General features: G+C 45.5%; 2 long non-coding RNA genes across 2 annotated transcripts in view; one reads left to right on the top strand and one right to left on the bottom strand.

Moving 5' to 3' along the window:
* The window catches only part of LOC135981629 (uncharacterized), a 19,451-nt gene extending 5,286 nt beyond the window's left edge, over positions 1-14,165 (top strand). Inside the window, exons 2-3 of the long non-coding RNA XR_010598747.1 lie at positions 8,401-8,585; positions 10,709-14,165. This is a non-coding gene — a long non-coding RNA (uncharacterized LOC135981629). The remainder of the gene's footprint in view (positions 1-8,400; positions 8,586-10,708) is intronic.
* Positions 8,636-14,165, bottom strand: part of LOC135981630 (uncharacterized) — a 40,155-nt gene continuing 34,625 nt past the window's right edge. Inside the window, exon 2 of the long non-coding RNA XR_010598748.1 lies at positions 8,636-9,000. This is a non-coding gene — a long non-coding RNA (uncharacterized LOC135981630). The remainder of the gene's footprint in view (positions 9,001-14,165) is intronic.

Here is a 14,165-nt window from a genome sequence, read left to right as displayed (position 1 = left end):
CGGGCTCTGCCTCTGACGTGCTACGTGACCTTGGACAAATCATCTTTGCCTCATTTTCTTCAACCATAGAATACGCCAAGGCCCTTCTGTGTAGATCAAGTTGAAATCTATGAATGCATATACTTAAAGTATTATTAAATGACTGGACATTTGCATGTCTGAAATACACTATGATAGAATTATTATCCAGGAAGATGCCACCTTTACAATCTCAGGGTGAAAATCATCCTTTCCTCTCTTTCACAACAGCTAAAGCTTCTTTGTATCCTTTGTACTTGCCCCATGCCAACTACTAGTCCTCAAATTCCCAATTCTAGCCCACCTAGCCACTCCTCACACTTCATTCATGATTCTTCCTTAAGCATCTCTTCTTCCCCAATGCTAAAAAAAAGGCAATAACAGCTACCATTTATATATCAAAAATCCACCTGAACCTTTAAGATGCATACATGCCACATGACCTTACTGAGATAAACTTTGTCCTTCCACCATCATACTGTCTTTCTGTTTGTACTGTAGAGTACCTGGCACGCTCCTGGGGCTATTAAAATATTTTGCACTTGAATAGTATTTTTCAAACAAACAATCTCAAAGTGCTTTACTAACATTAGTTTAATTAATCCATACACCCTCCTGCGGAGGTGTTATTTAAGGGCCAATTTGTTTGGAACAACGTTCTACATTTTGGAGTGATATATATACACTCAGTAACTGTGGCAGCAAGAACGCAGTTCCAGGAAATAAAATGAAAGACCAAAGCAGTTCATAGCATGCCTCCTCAGGTTGCACCACACAGATGGATAAATTTGTAATTAACATCTGTTCAACTTGAAAAATGAACTGCATTTCCTTAAAGCACCCTCCATGCTAGAGAGAAGAATATAAAGTGCACAGACATCAAACTGGAATCTAAAGCAACTGCAAAGGTAATTGCTCTTAAAAGAAAGTCGGGAAAGACTAGCTTAGCTTGCATTGCAGCAGGAATGTCTACCAACAATCAACAGTTCTCAAACACGGATGTTCTAAGCCTTTTGGTAGTTAACATCTCTGCCAGGCTACAATGCAAGCAACATGAGAGTAACACTGCTACAGGAACTGAACTGAAAAGAAAATTTATCCTGAATATCAGAGGGAAAGGCTTCCCTATAGCAGTCTATTAATTGTAAAGTCCCTCACCAGACTTTTAAGGATACTAAGTAGTCATGGGATTCATAGACTCAGACTTTAAGGCCAGAAGGGACCATTATGATCATCATTCTTGTCTGATCTCCTGTACATCACAGGCTGCAGAACTTCACCCACCCACTCCTGTAATAGACCCATCACTTCTGGTTGACTTACTGAAATCCTCAAATTATGATTTAAAGACTTCAAATCAGGAGTGCTGGAATGGGGGGTGGGGAGGGAGCCAAGACCCCCCTACCAGGGTTGCCAACTTTCTACTTGCACAAAACTGAACACCCTTGCCCTGGCTCTGCCCCACTCACTCCATCCCCCCTCCCTCTGTAGCTTACTCTCCCCACCCTCACTCACTCATTTTCACTGGCCTGGTTCAGGGGGCTGGGGTGTGGGAGGGGGCTCTGGGCTAGAGCAGGGGGTTGGAGTGTGTGGGGAGGGTGAGGGCTCTGGCTCGGGTTGCGGGCTCTGATGTGGGGCTGGGATGAGGGATTTTGGGTGCAGGAGGGGGCTCCAGGCTGGGACAGAGAGGTTTGGAGGGCAGGAGGGAGATCAAGGCTGGGGCAGGAGGTTGGGGCACAGGGGGGAGTGAAGGCTCCAGCTGAGGGTGTGGGCTCTGGGGTGGGGCTGAGGGATTTAGGGTGCAGGAGGGTGCTCTGGGCTGGGACTGAGGAGTTCGGAGGGGGATCAGGGCTGGGGCAGGGGGTTGAGGCATGGGGAGGCGAGGGCTACGGCTACGGGCTCTGGTGTGGGGCTGGGGATGAGGAATTTGGGGTGCAGGAGGGTGCTCCGTGCTGGGATCAATGGGTTTGGAGGAATGGAGGGGGGGGGATCAGGGCTGGGGCCTGGGAGGGGGTGAAGGGTGCAGGCTCCGGGCAGCACTTACCTCAAGCAGCTCCCGGAAGCAGGGGCATATCCCCCCCTCCAGCTCCTATGCGGCGGAACAGCCAGGTGGAGGGGGGACCTGCCGGTTGCTTCCCGGGAGCCGCACGGTGCAGAGGCTAGCAGGGAGCCTGTCAGTCCCACTGCGCGGCGTCGCCAACCAGACAGTCAACAGCCCGGTCAGCAATGCTGACCAGAGCTGCCAGGATCCCTTTTTGAGTGGGTGTTCTGGTCAAAAACTGGTCACCTGGTCACACTACCCCTCATATTTACTATGCACTCCCACTTTTTACCATCCATAAGGATGAGCGACGGGGGAGAGGGGCAGGGTATTGGGGGTAGAGGCAGTGTGGGAGTGAGGCCTCAGGGAAAGGGGTGGTACAGGATTGGGGGTTTGGGGAGAAGGGTCTGGGGTGGGGGGGGAAAAAGGGCTGTGCCCAAGGGGCATCAGTGGTCCCCACACTGTTAGGAAGCTTCTGCCACCCCTGCTTCATATTATAGAGAATCCACCATTTACACTAGTTTAAACCAGCAAGTGACCCGTGCCCCATGCTGCAGAGAAAGGCAAAAAAACTCCCAGGGTCTCTGCCAATCTGACCTGGTTGAAAATTCATTCTTGACCCCAAATACGGCGGTCAGTTGGACCCTGAGCATTTTGGCAAGACCCACCAGCTGGACACCTGGGAAAGAATTTTCTGTAGTAACTCAGAGTCTTCCCCATCTAGTGTCCCATCACCAGCTGTTGTGGATATTTGCTACTAGGAGTCACAGATCAGCCACATGCCATTGTAGGCAGTCTCATCATACCATATCCTCCATAAACTTATCAACCTCAGTCTTGAACCTAGTTAGGTTTTTTGCCCCCACTGTTTCCCTTGGAAGGCTGTTCCAGAACTTCACTCCTTTTATGGTTAGAAATCTTTGTCTAATTTCAAGCCTAAACTTGTTGATGGTCAGTTTATATCCATTTGTTCTTGTGTCAACATTGGTGCTTAATTTAAATAACTCTTCTCCCTCTCTGGTATTTATCCCTCTGATATATTTATAGAGGGAAATCATATCTCCCCTCAGCCTTCATTTGGTTAGGCTAAACAAGCCAAACTCTTTGAGTCTCTTCTCATAAGGTAGGTTTTCCATTCCTCTAATCATCCTAGTAGCCCTTCTCTGCACCTGTTCCAGTCTGAATTAATCTTTCTTAAATTTGTGAGACCAGAATTGCATACAGTATTCCAAATGAAATCTCACCAGTGCCTTGTATAATGTACTAACACTTCCCTAGCTCTACTGGAAACACATCAGCTGATGCATCCTAGGACTGCATTAGCCTTTTTTCATGGCCGCATCACATTGGCGGTTTATAGTCACCTCTGTACAGACGCTCCCCGACTTACGCAAGCGTTCCATTCTGGAATGCCTTGCATAACTCAAATTTTGCATAAATCAGAAACGTATCTCCGACCATTATGCAAAAAACAAACAAACCACACCTCCTATTTCTAGCTTATGGAACTTTTTCCGTAAGTGCGGATTTGCGTAAGTCGGGTCTTGCGTAACCTGGGGAGCGTCTGTATTGGCAATTCCTCCCAACTTTGTGCCATCTGCAAATTTTATTAGCATATGCCTACTTTTTGTGCCAAGGTCATAAATAAAATTGTTAAAAAGATTGGTGCCAAGACTGATCCCTGAGGAACTCCTCTAGTAACCTCCCTCCAGCCTGACAGTTCACCATTCAGTATGACCCAGTGTAGTCTCCCCTTTAACCAGTTCTCTATTCACCTTTCAATTCTCATATTAATCCCCATCTTCTCCAATTTAACTAATAATTTCCCATGTGGAACAGTATCAAATGCCTTACTGAAATCCAGATAGATTAGATCTACTGCATTTCCTTTGTCTAACAAAATCAGTTATCTCAAAGAAAGAGATCAGGTTGATCTGGCACAATCTACCTTTAGAAAAAACGTGATATAGTTTATCCCAATTATCATGTAACCTCTGTGTCCTTTACTTTCTTTTTCAGAATTTGTTCCAAGGCCTTGCATACAATTGAGGTCAAACTAATGGGCCTTTGGTTTTCCAGATCATTTTTTCTTCCTTACTTAAAAACAGAGTCTATATTAGCAATTCTCCAGTCATAGGGTACAACTCCCGAGTTAATAGATTCATTAAAAATCCTTGCTATTGGGCTTGCAATTTCATGTGACAGTTTCTTTAATAATCTTGGATGGTGATTATCCAAGCCCCCTGATTTGGTCCCATTAATCTGTTTGAGTTGGACTTCCACCTCAGATGTGGTAATTTCTACTTCCATATCCTCATTTCCATTAGCCACCCTGCCACTACCCCTAAGATCCTCAATACCCTCATTAAAATCAGAGGCAAAAGTATTTGTTTAGGTATTGGGCTAGACCTAAATTATCTTTAATCTCCTCCCCATTCTCAGTGTTTAGTGGTCCCACTTCTTTCCTTGTTTTCTTTTTATTTATATGGGTGTAGAACCTTTTACTATTGGTTTTAATTCCCTTTGCAAGGTCCAACTCTTCTGGGCTTTTGGCAGTTCTCACTTTTCCCCTACATTTTCGGACCTCCAAGAGGTAGCTTTCCTTGCTGATCCATCCCATCTTCTATTCCTTGTAGGCTTTCTGCTATCGCTTAAGAACCTGTTTGAGATGCTTGATCATCCAGATTGGTCTGCAAACCTTCCCTATAACTTTCCCCTCCCTTGCTTGGGATGAAGGCTTCAGATAGTTTCTGCAACTTTGACTTAAAATAATTCCAAGCCTCCTCCACATTTAGATACTTCAGTTCTTCAGCCCAGTCCACTTCCCTAACTAATTCCCCCTCCTCCCCCTTTTTTTTAATTGCCCTTTTGAAATCAAGGACTCCAGCTGCAGACATATTTTTGTTTATCCTTCCATTTAGTTTAAATGGAACTAGCTCATGATCACTCAAACCAAGGTTGTCCCCTAGAACCAACTCTTCTAGGAGGTCCTCACTACTCACCAATACCAAATTTAAAATGGTATTGTCATGGGGCGCACCACTCACTGCCAGACTGACACCTCCTCCTGGCACTCTGGGGATTAGCTCGAGGCTGACACTCCCCCCCACCCCCCCAATCACTTTGTCTCTGCTGTCTGCCAGCAGCTCCTGTCACAGCCTCAAGAACCGCAGCATCCTCTTTGTGGCTTGGCCCTCCAGCCGTGTCACTGTCCATGTTCCCCACCTGTGGGGGAGAGTTAGCTCCTCAATAGTCCTAGGCAGTCTTCCCACTCACTGCCTCGGTATCACATGCCCAGTGGCTGGTAGGGGAGCCCAGGCCTGCCCTCTTTTTCAGGTTCCGGCTCAGGGACCCTTAGCTTAGCAGTCTGGGCCTTCTCTTTCTGGCCTCACTGCTCTATCACATGGCTGTTTCCTACTGCTGGTTCCCCTTGTCTTCCTGGGCCTACCTAGGGTGACTAGATAAGAGAAAGAAAAAAAATCGGGACACATGTGGGGGGGAGCAAAAAAAACCCCAAAAGCCGAGTCAGTCCCTGCCGGTGGAGGAAAAAAAAAAAAAAAGCGCTGCTGGCGGATATCGGTCGGGACACACCCCTGAAATATTGGGATGGTCCCAATTTTTTCGGGACGTCTGGTCACCCCAGGCCTACCAGTTCCCAAAGCCTCCTCCCTCTTCCCAGGGAATGACTGCAGCCTGCAGTCCCCTCTCACTCATTCCTTTCTCCTGGGATTTTCTGCCTTTTCCCAGCCACCTCTTCTGCTTTCAGCTCCTGGGCTTTAAAGGCCCCACCTATTCCTGCCCAACTGAGCCTACTTAATCAGCTGCCTATTGGTTAATTGGCCTATGCGGCCTGCATTAAATCCTGCAGGATGAGTGTGGGATAGTCACCTCATCACAGGCATCGCCTCTTGTTGGTTCGGTAACCATTTGGTGAAGAAGTCTGTCAACTATCACATCAGGAAAACCTGTGCCCTACCATTATTAGTAGCACTTGTCCTCCATTCTTTATCTGGGAAATTAAAGTCTCTCATAATCACACAATTGCCAGTAGTATTTATTTCATTAAAACATTTAAGGGGTCTCTATTCATATCCAAATTGGATTCTGCAGACCCCAAACACCATCCCAGGGGAAGCTTTCTTCCCCAAAGTGATTTTGACCCAAACAGACTGTTTTATCCATTCCACCACTTCTAATTTCTTTACAGTTTATCTCATCATTAATATACAATGCTACTCCATCATCTTTACCTTTATTTCTGGCTTTCCTGAATGGCACATGCCCTTCAATATCTGTACTCCAGTCATGACTACTATTCCACCATGTTTCTGGTATCCCTATAATATCTGCTTTCACTTCCTGCACCAGAAGCTGTAGTTCCTCTAGTTTATTACCCAGGCTCCTTGCATTGGTGTACAAACATCTTAGTTGTTTCTGCTTGGCTTCACCCAGATTCCTCACCCAATTGGGTAGAGTCATTCTACTGTCAGTATCGCCTGACTTTTAGTGTAATTGGTATTGGCATTATCTTTCCTCTTAATGTCCATTCTCCTACCCGCTGCTGTTCTTTTCTTGATTTTCCTCTAGGTCAATATTAGAATCAGGCATGGAGAATACATTAGCATCTCCCAGCGGTCTCCCCTGAGTTTCAAGTTTAAAGCTCTATTAATCAGTTGTGCCAACCTCCATGCTAGAAGTCTTTTTCCCTCCCTACTCAGGGGGAGTCCCTCCCATGAGAACTGTCCTCTGCCCTTGAATGCCTCCCAGTGATCGAACATCCCAAAGCCCTCCTTATATAGCACCATTGCCTGAGCCATCAGTTAATCATCATAATCTTGCCTTGCCACTGAAAGTCACCTGTCTTCTCCAGCCTGGCGTAGTCTCCCTTGATGTGTTCCAGTGAGAATCTAGCAGGATCATTCCCATGTGAACAACAATCAGAGGATTATTTCCTGCTTCCATTAGGATCCTCTTCAGCCTCAGGTCCACATCCCATATCTTAGCTCCCAGCACAGTTCAACCTTCTGTTCTGCAGATCAGCTCTGGTGACAGGACTGTCTGCTCTCCTTAGTAGGGAGTCACATAGACCTGCTTCTTCCTGGTGTTGCTGTGATTCTCTGGCCTTCCAACTGTTCTTTCTGGCTGCAAGTCATTTTGTTTTTTGTTTTCTCTTGCGGTGGTCTGAGTGTCATCCTTTATCCTCCTTGGGCTCTGAACTCTGGCTGTCTCCATTGACTCTTCCCTTCTTCTTGTAGGACTAGCCGCACTTCCCTTCTTCCTTGCTCCCATCTTCTGTTACAACCTGCTGTGTCCATTCTTCATTTTCCAATGCAGCAAACCTGGGTGACAGGGCATGGATCGCTTGATGAAAGCCTGTCTGTTCATTCCCTTTGGGGCACCTGCCATTGGCCACTGTCAGAGGACAGGATACTGGGCTTGATGGACCTTTGGTCTGACCCAGTATGGCTGTTCTTATGTAAACCTGATCTTGAGCTCTATTTTTCCTTCACTAACCAGTCTTTTCCTCTGCCTATTTCTTGTAGTCACATGCTTCCACTGGCCACCTTCTTCATCCAGCAGTCTACCCTCACAGTTCTGCAGTACAGCTTGTATCTGCGACTCTTGAGTTTTCCCTTTAGCCTCCTGTTATCTTCCCTCGATCATCTGCTTGAATTCCCGTTGAAACCCAACTATAATTTCCATCTGCATCACCAAACCTCAGATCTTCTCTTTCATCAGATCTATCAGGTGGCACTTAATACAAATGAAGCTCTTTTCAGGTACCCCCTCCAGGATAGTGTACATCCTGCAGCTTCCACATCCAGTCATCTTCATTGACTCTTCCATTCCTTGGGTCACTACACTGCTGCCTCTGTATCTGTCATAGCCTTTACCCCTAAGCTCCTGTCAAGGAAACAAAAAACAACCCTCCAAAACAAACAAAAACTGCACCAAAACAAAAACAGGACACCACACGTGCCCTCCTCCTTTCTCCTCTAACAAAACTCCAACTCAAAGTCCCCTGTGTTCAGCTCTGTTTGCTGGCTCCTGTGTTACCCCGATGTTTTGTAACAGGGTCAGGTTCTTTAACTGGCTACCAGCATCTATCGTCTGGGGAATAGCCTCCCTCAGCCCACCAGGTGAGTAGGTAAACACAAGACTTAACAAGGAAATATCTTTCAAAACAAACAGGGTTTATTTAGGGAACTCAACAATACCAGGGAATGCAAGGGGGAAAGGAAAACAAAAGCAGTAAATAACTCAGTGGTTTGCCCCAACAGTGGGCCTGAAGCCTGGTCTCCAAACGACCCTTGGCAATAACCAAAAGTTTGTACTTGCAGGTCCACAATGAACCAAGGTCCCAACGGATCCACTGGATAATGATGGACGCACACAGCAACTGATGGACGTAAGCAGTCATCTGCAGCTGGGCTAGGTGGGTCCTGGACCTACCACTGCCTCCAGCGGTTGCCAGGGACAGGTGGAGCACAGGACCTTCAGCAGATCAGAAGCACAGGAACAAATGGTAAGTTCCCTGGGTCACACATGACAGGTAAGTCTCAGGCGTAAGATGACTCAGATTGATGGTGAGGATCGGTGATGACTATCTGTTGTGAAGGAAGCCCGCGCAAATAGACTGTTACTGGCTGTCTAACAGACAGCAATTGCTGACAGGCGTGCAGCCCTTATAAAGGCTCTGTGTTGCGAAAGTTCCACAGTGTCAGTCAGAGCCAGTCCCTTCTGGTAAGTTCCAAGTCCTTTAAATGTTCCATAAGCACAGCAGCATCAACAACATAGTAAACATGAAAATAAACACAAAGGAAACAGCCCATACCCATGTGCTACTGTTCCTGTGTTGTGGCCTCACTGCTTTGCTGCCTTTGTAAGCCCCCTAATAAGGGAAGGCCCCCTTGAGGGAAGGTCCTCTCATGGATCAGTAACTGGTTAAAAGATAGGAAACAAAAGGTAGGAATAAATTATCAGTTTCCACAGTAGAGAATAGTAAACAGTGGGGTCCCCCCAAGGATCTGTACTGGGACAAGTGCTGTTCAGCATAGTCATAAATGATCTGGGGAAGGGAGTGAATAGTGAAGAGGCAAAGTTTGCAGATGATACAAAATTATGTGAAGGGTTCTAAGGAGATCTGACAAAACTGGGTAACTGGTCAACAAAATAGCAAATGAAATTCAACATTGATAAGTGCAAAGTAGTGCAAATTGGAAAACATAATCCCAACTACATATATGCAATGATAGGTTCTAAATTAGCTGTTACCTCTCAAGAAAGATCTTGCAGTTACGGTGGATAGTTCTCTGAACTTCAGTTCAATGTGCAGCAGCAGTCAAAAATGCTAATCATTAGGAAAGGGATAGAAAATAAGACAAAATGTCATAATGCCACTATATAAAATCGATGGTGAGCCCATACCTTGAATATTATGTCTAGTTCTGATCTCCCCATCTCAAAGATGATATAGTGGAACTGGAAAAGGTTCAGGGAAGGTCCACAAAGATGATCAAGGCCACTGGTCCCCAACGCGTTGCCTGTGGGCGCCATGGCACCTGCCGGGGCATATGTGCGCCCGCCTAGTGCCCAGCGGGGGGAGAAGCCGCAGCCCCTTGCCTGCCGGGGACAGAGAACTCCGGGGCTGCAGGCTGCGGGCACCGGTGTTCTCTGTCCCCGGCAGGCGTGGGGCCCATCTAGTGCCCAGCAGGGGAGAGAAGCCAGGGCCCCACGCTTGCTGGGGACAGAATACTCTGGGGCCGGGGCCAGCTTTAAGCCGATTCTGCCGATTCCCCGGAATGGGGCCCCGCGCCTAAGAGGGCCCCGCAACGTCTGGGGCAGCCGGCGGAGCGGGAAAAAAAAAAAAGCTGCGTCCTGCTTCTCCCCCCTCCCTCCAGCGCTTGCACCACTATACAGCTGATCAGAGCAAGCCTGGGAGGGAGGAGGAATGCTGCATGCTTGGGGAAGAGGCAGGGCCAGGGCGGGGATTTGGGGAGGGATCCAATGGGGCAGGGAGGGGACGGGGCTGGGGGCGGGGCCAGGGCAGGGATTTGGGGAGGGATCCAATGGGGCAGGGTGGGGGCGGAGTCAGGGCGGGGCCGGAGTGGAGTTGGGGCGGGGGGGGGGCCGCGAGGCAATTCACGTCACGGCATGGGGCCCCGCACCTGCTAAAGCCGGCCCTGTCTGGGGCTGCAGGCGCCGGTGTTCTCTGTCCTCGCAGCTTCTCTCCGGCTTCTTTCTGCACGGCCGCCAAAAAAATAAATAAATAATAATAATAATAATAATAAAACGCTCCGACTCTGCAGAATGGACAGAATGCTGCCCTGTTGCATGTGCTGCCCCAGGCACGTGCTTGCTCCACTGGTGCCTGCCCTGTATGTGAGTATTCTTCCTGCACTGATATGGCTGTTTTCTTGTGCTTTGCAATTTATTATTATTATTATTATTTTTACATTTTGCCCCAAAATGAGTAGTTCAAATAAAAGACAACGTACGTGTTATTTCAACGCAGAGTGGGAAGAATCCTATTGTTTTATTGAAAATAAAGGGAAATGTGTTTGCTTATTGTGCGGGGGTGCTGTTGCAGTGCCAAAAAAACAATGTCGAATGCCATTTCCAAACTAATCACAGCTCTTTTGACATTAGCCATCCACTTAAATCTGAGCTGAGAAAGAAGAAAATTAATCAACTCAAATCAGACCTATCTGCCCAGCAATCTGTTTTCACTAGACAAGTGGTAAAGTCTAGAAGTGCTACTGCTGCTTCCTTTAAAATTTCTCATCTGCTCGCAAAGAAGAAAAAACCCTTTCAAGATGGTGAAGTGTTGAAGGAAGCATTTTTGACTGGTGCTGATTGCCTGTTTCAAGGATTTCCTATCAAGGGTGAATTTTTGTCGGCAATACAAGACTTGCAGTTATCAGACAACACAGTTCCGAGGAGGATACATGCAATTTCAAGTGACATGCAAACTCAGCTAAAGGATGACTTGGAAATATGTGACTGGTTTTCACTGCAATTCGATGAATCGACAGATATATCGGATACAGCGCAGTTGGCAGTTATGGTGAGGATGGTATTTAGTGACTTCACCATTAAAAGAAGAGTTACTAGAAGTATTGCCTATGAAAGGGCGAACAAAGGGTGAGGACATCTATAATTTATTCAAATCATATGCAACATTACTATGCCACTACACAAGCTGTCTGCGATCACCACTGATGGGGCACCAGCAATGATGGCCAGTGCCAGTGGATTCATTGCACTCTGTAAGAAGAATGAATCCTTTCCGAACTTTATGTCTTATTGCATTATCCACCAAGAAGCTTTGTGCATCGAAGTTCTGTCTTTTCAACACGTCATGAATGTCGTTATTAAAATAATTAACTCTATTCGAGCTAAACCTTTGCAACACCAACGTTTTAAGGCCCTGTTGGAAGATGTTGATGATAAACAATCTGATCTTATCTTGCACACAGAAGTATGATAGCTGAGCAAAGGTAAAGTTCTTGCACGTTTTTTAAGCCTAATTGAAGAGATCAAAGAACTTCTGAAGTCCACAAATCAGAACTTCGAGCAACTGGAAGACTCCAGTGATGTCGGCAAGAAAAGCCAAGTCCATTAACCAGCTGACAAATTGAACATTTTAAATCTTGAGCTCCAGGGAAAAGACAAACATGTGGCTCAAATGATAGGTTCTGTAAAATCATTCAAAGCAAAAAATCTTGTGGATGTCACATATGAAGACGAAGTCTCTTGTACATTTCCCAAGTATGAAGAAAATGGTATGTGACCGTGATTTTAACGCAGCACCATTTGTTATTCACATTCAAACACTTCTGGAACAATTTGAAAAGAGATTTCAACAGTTCACCATCATTGAGCCTGTAGTTGCCTTTCTTGTGAATCCTTTTACTTGCCAAATAGAGGTAACAGAAATGGCTACATCAATTGAGAGGCTCATTCCACTAAGAACAGAAGACGTGGAACTGAAGATTTTGGACCTTCAAAATGATATTGTTCTAAAATCCTGCACAACAGATGAAAGCTTTTGGAATCTGGTTGACCGAAAAAAGTTTCCTGCCTTAAAAAATGTAGCATACAAAATAAAATCGGTTCCACTTATCTATGCAAAGTTCTGTTTTCAATAATGAACATCATAAAATCAAAATACAGATCTCGGCTTACAGATACCCATCTTGACGATTGCTTATGAATGGGAATATCATCCTACTCTCCCAACTACGAAAAATTGGCTGAAGAAATGCAGTGCCAAAAATCACACTGACTTTATTAGAAAAACCACGTGAATTAATGATACCTATTTTCCATTAAGTGCTGATGAGTGCATATGACTAACTTGTGTTTAACTTTTTTTCATTTGTTTGTTTATTGAAATCCAGATACAAATAACAATACAAAGAATATTTTTAATTAACCATAACTGGCTATGTTAAAGTAAGAATAATAAATATATTTGGACCAGCAGTTCAACAATGTTTTACTTTTTTTAAATAAGATGAAAACTGTTTATGATATTTATTTTGTAAAAAAACTTAATTTTTCTTACAGGTAGATAAAAAACCAAATTCACATGGTAAGGTGAAAGAGTAAGTGCCGAATAATTTAATTAATACCTTTTACTTCTAAAATTACCTTTTTTATCTTATGGATTCATATATTATGTACTATTAAATATGATGTTTTTCGTATTATTTAATGTACAAATACAAAATAAGCCTTGAAAAACTGTTGGTGCCTGCCACACTCTTCTGAAAACATGAATGTGCTACTGGCCACAAAAAGGTTGGGGAAGTGATCACTGATCAAGGGGATGGAATGGCTAACACACAAGGAGAGGCTAAAAGGCTTAGGGCCGTTCATCTTAGAAACGAGACAGCTAAGGACTTCTGATAGAGGTCTATAAAATCATGAATGGTATGGAGAAAGTGAATAGAGAAGTGTTATTTACCCTTTCCCACAATACACTGTTGGGATTTTGTGGTTCCCAATGAGTCAGATGCTGGGCAGAATCAAGGGACTTCGATGCGATGTGATTCGATTCAATACAATTCAACAAGGCTTTATTCAATGTGCACAAAGGGAGAGCCCCTGGTACAAAAATCAGGCAGAGTCCCTCCAGGAAGGAGCCCCTCCCATTGTTATTTTATAGCACATGGCACTTACATAAATTACATAACAAGCTACATAACACAAACCTCTAACCAATCAAATTTAACCTTTCCATATATGGATTTGTTCATCACATGCTCATAGTTCTCCTCTCCACATGCTGAGCTCACCCCCCACCCCCCTTTGGCCTTCTCTGGAATGTTCCTAGGGTGGTGAGCCACAGCATGCTTCCCTATGCATAAGCACCCTGCAAACCACATTTTATCCAAAATGAACACAAGCATACCCTTCAACACAAACCAGGGGTCACCCAATGAAATTAATAGGCAACAGGATTAATACAAACAAGAGGAAGTACTTTTTCACACAACACGTAATTAACCTGTGGAACTTACTGCCATGGGATGTTGTGATGGCCAAAAGTATAATCAGGTTAAAAAAAGAACTAGATAAATTTATGGAGAATAGGTCCATCAATGGCTATTCGCCAAGAAGGTCAGGGATGCAATCCCATGCTCTGAGCAACCCTAAATATCTCACTGCAAAACCCGGGAGGGGAAGATGGGATGGATCACTCCAACTGCCCTGTTCTGTACACACACATCTTTGTACTGGCCACTGTCAGAGACAGGATACAAGGAGATGGGCCATTGGTCTAATTCAGTATGGCAGTACTTATATTTCCTTTTGTCTATTCTTTTGTTTCCTTCCCCGTCTTTGATTGATACTATTATATCACCTTTTACCTAAGAAATAGACATGTCCCTGCTGCTCCTAGGCGGAGGAATGGTCATGGGGGCTCCGTGTGCTGCCCCCACCCCACCTTGCCCCGTCCCGAGCACTGACTCCACAACTCCCATTGGCCAGGAACCGTGGCCAATGGAAGCTGTGGGGGCAGTGCCTGTGGGCGGAGGCAGCGTGAAGAGACGCCTGGCTGCGCCTCCACCTAGGAGCAGCAGGGACATCTCGCTGC

This window comes from Chrysemys picta, chromosome 2 (genome assembly GCF_011386835.1).
Source record: "Chrysemys picta bellii isolate R12L10 chromosome 2, ASM1138683v2, whole genome shotgun sequence".
Lineage (NCBI taxonomy): Eukaryota > Metazoa > Chordata > Testudines > Emydidae > Chrysemys > Chrysemys picta.
The sequence above is the reverse complement of the archived record's forward strand: the minus strand, read 5'-3'. Positions and strand labels throughout refer to the sequence as shown.